This window comes from Dendrobium catenatum, unplaced genomic scaffold (assembly GCF_001605985.2).
Source record: "Dendrobium catenatum unplaced genomic scaffold, ASM160598v2 original_scaffold_165730, whole genome shotgun sequence".
In the NCBI taxonomy this organism is placed as follows: Eukaryota; Viridiplantae; Streptophyta; class Magnoliopsida; order Asparagales; family Orchidaceae; genus Dendrobium; species Dendrobium catenatum.
In genome coordinates, this window is record NW_021484154.1 from 134176 (window position 1) to 138283 (window position 4108).

Below are 4108 nucleotides of genomic sequence, written 5' to 3' on the forward strand. Positions count from 1 at the left end.
TCCAAATTGGATGTAATATCCCACTTTCAAAATCACTTTCACATTTATGATAATTTTCAAATACATTTACATTTACATTACATTTCATAGAAAAAGAAAGAAAATCTAGACCACCTGCAGGGTTATCTTAAGCAAAAAATCATCCCAAGCAGTTATATATATATATATATAAATTAAATCACTCAGCCACACTTCGTCACACTCTTTTTATTTAGGGGCTAAGTAGCTGAAGCACCTGTAGCATTTATATGATTATTAATTAATTAGTCCCCTTTTTACTGCCCTGCATGAGTGTGGCTACCTGCATAAAATTTTGTTAACAACCAGATCGCTCCTAACCTATGGGTAATCTAATCGTCAATCAAATCATATCACAGAGTGCAGTAAAAGTAAATAAACAAACACACCAACAGTTTTACATCCAACATGAAATGAAAGCCGAGAAAGCCCATCATACAGCAGCAAGAAAGTAAACATCAGACTAACCTAAAGCTAGAGTCGGTTGTCCTAGCAAACAAATCTAAGCGTGTGTAGTAAGCTGTGAGATTTTGATATGTCCTAGGTCAATTATTGGCTAAAGTTTTCTAATTGATTAAATTTTAATTTGAAAATATTTACTAATCCTAAGGTGACGTGTCACTAAATTTTCTATGTTATATATTTCTATCTGATAGTGTGCATGCATCCTAAGTCTAGATTTTTTAAGACTCATCCTTAAGTGTCACTAGTGTTGTATATGGTAAAAAATTTTGTTATCACTAACCCTTAGGACATTGCGTGCGTATAAAGGAATTTAAGGATCTAAAATAAAACAAAAAGTAAACCTAATAAAATTGAAGTTACTATAAGGACCTAAAAGGGAAAGGTTCGCACAAACCGCATCAAGGGGCCCCTAAAGATTTTCTAAGTTTAAAATACTCACAGTCACCGGAGGCTACGACCCGGTGGTTCCGCCCGTAGCATCTCTACCCGGCTGGATAGAGGCGACTGACGCCGTTAGTCCCTCGTACATTTGTTCCCTCGACCCGTACAATTCCTCGTAGTTCATGCAAATAAAGAGAAGAAAATAAGGAAAATAGGGATTAGAAGACACATTTAATAATTAATAATAAAATAATTAAAATTTATTAAAAATAAAGACGTACCTTTCTTTAGGCTCGAGCACTGACTTGGTTGAATGTCTGTCAAACTTTTCACTTTTGATAGCATAATATATATCTTTCCAACATTTACCCCGAGGCAATAAGAAAGGAGAAGTAGAAGGGGGAAAGAGAGGTGGAGAAGGAAAGAGAATTTTCGATTTCTTTAAAACTTCCATATTTCTATTTATCTTTCCAAACATAAACTTTCACTCTTTCAATATTCACATAAATTTCACAAAACAAATATTTTACCTATTACAATTTGCACATTTCAACATTCCCAAAATCATACCCTATACTCTTCCTTTTCAAAATACTTTCATACACTTCGATATTCAAAACATCTTTCAACACACATTCCACTTTCAAGACATAAATCTTTCACCTTTCCAAATCACATAAATTTCACTTTCAAAACAAAACAATTTACTTCAATACTTCATACACTTTACTATTCGACATTTACACATACAACACACAAGTTTTACAGTTCCGAATCCACAAACCCCACTTATTATTTCTCATATGTATCACCTTTTCAAAACAAGATACTTTTTATTTTCCAACAATCAAGTTTCACTTTACCATTCACAAATCACACACTAAACTTTTCATTTAAACAAAACACCTTTCACTTCCACAACTCTTTTCAACATATACCTTTTATCTTTCAAAATAATATATATTTTACCCTTCCAAACTTACACTTTTCAAAAATCTTACATTTCACATATACATATGGCTTCCATAACCAAGATTGACTAAACATACATATACACTTTCCTTTTCTAAATACACAATTTCTACTCCCCCAAATTCACACAAGTTCTAACACGTATCCACTTTTTCAAGAAACACACAATACAATCACTTATCACATACACACACTCTATCTCACTTTTCCAAAATACAAACTATTCTCATCCTTCAACATAAACAATTTCCATTTTTTTTTTTAAAACACACACAATTTTCATATTTACAAAAACTCAACGTTTCCACCCTCTAATTCAACACTTATGCCAAATACAATTCAAAGAAAGAATTAAAACCAACTTCATTACTTTCCAAAACTAATGAAGTTTTCCAACATAAATTATATTATCTTTCCAACAACTTCTTAAGCCTCAAGAACACATGTATATAACCATTCATGCAAAGCCACTTGATTACATTGAGATGAGAATGATAACTATATAACATAAAGAGCCCATAATAACTTGTTTCATTTCACTGTCAAGATCTCATTGAAGAGAAAATAAAAAAACAAAATATTCACTAACTGATTATGAGAATTAACTACTAGTAAGGCTTAAGCAAATAATTAAAGAAATCCTCTTAAACTTTATAAATACCGAGTAAACTATCAACAAGATTTTAGTATTTCATTTCTCATTATTTATTTGCTATAAAAAATGACAACTCAAAATTACTCAAGAATAACAACATCTGAGTTAAGAGGAGATGATCAATATGCTCTTATAAACCTAACAAAAATTTGATCCATAGAGAGCTCGTTTCAAAGGAAAGAAAATGTAGATCCAATAGGTTACACTCTTGATCAAAAATACAATTAAATACTTTCAATCTGATTCTGAAGGAAGAAGAGATATGAAATCTAGTTGACGATATTTTTTTAGAAATAGGTTTTATGACCATTCATGATTCTAACTAATAGTTGGTCACGAAATTTTGGTATGAGAGCCAAGAACTGCAGCCAAATAATGAAGAAGAAGATAGAAAATACCTAGCAAATGGCAGGAGTACCGATAGTTAAGGTTACTGTCTACGTGAGCAAAGGGAGGCAGAGACTTCTGTTTGGCTTCCCTAGGTTCGATCGGCCAAGATAGATGAGAGAGGGGCCGGTTAGGGCTCTCGGTTTTGGTCGAGAATTAGGCCGGAGAAGGTTGGAGAAGGGCTCAGCCCTGGATTAGCCGTGCAAAATAGAAGAATACGGGCAAACAGGAGCTTTGTCTAGGTCTTCTCACGCGACCGAGAGAAGGAGACGAGGTTGGAGATTATGTGAACTAAAGAGAGACGGCTAGGGGAGCGGCGTCTTTGAAGAGTTCCGAATGGAGAGGGGATGTTCGGCCAAGGCTGAAGAGGAGTTCTTTTCGACTTTTTTTTTCCGAATCGAGAGAGTGACGAGGGCCTGGGCTGTGCGAATTTCGGAACTGCAGAGAGAACTGAGCAGGGGAGAGGTTTCTTGCGAATGGAGAGGAGTAGTTGTGCGAAGAGAATGTGAGTGGGCTGGGGTTCGTTTCGTGAATCTGAGAGACGAACGGGAGAGGGGTCTAGTTTTCTCTGTGCGAATGAGCGGGAGAGAGGAGCAGTTTGTGAACGAGAGGGGGATCGTGGGTTTGGTTTTCTGAAATATGAGAGGAGAGGGATCGTGGCTTCGATTTCATGAGAGAGGTTAGGAGGAGGTTTTGGTTATTCATTTCTTCCGAACTGGGAGCCTGGGGCCATGGGGGAGTTATGCGAATCCTTGAGAGAGAGATCGTGAAAAATTATTAGGGGCATCATTTAACTTCAGGATGCTTGACTGCAGTAAAGAATGATATTAATTTTAATTCACTATTGATTTTTATTATGAATATTGTTGCGAACTGAGAGGGGTCTCGTTTTCTCTGTGCGAATGAGCGGGAGAGAGGAGCAGTTCGCGAACGAGAGGGGGATCGTGGGTTTGGTTTTCCGAAATATGAGAGGAGAGGGATCGTGGCTTCGATTTCGTGAGAGATAGTCTAGGAGGAGGTTTCAGTTATTGATTTCTTCCGAACTGGGAGCCTGGGGCCGTGGGGGAGTTTGCGAATCCTTGAGAGAGAGATCGTGGGTTCGGTTAGACCAGCCCTAACTCTTATTTCATTTAGCTTGAAACAATGTTAATAAAAACTATTTCTTCGAACTGATTTAAATCTTAATTTCGTCTAACTAAACCTATCGCTCTATCGATTCAAATCGACGAC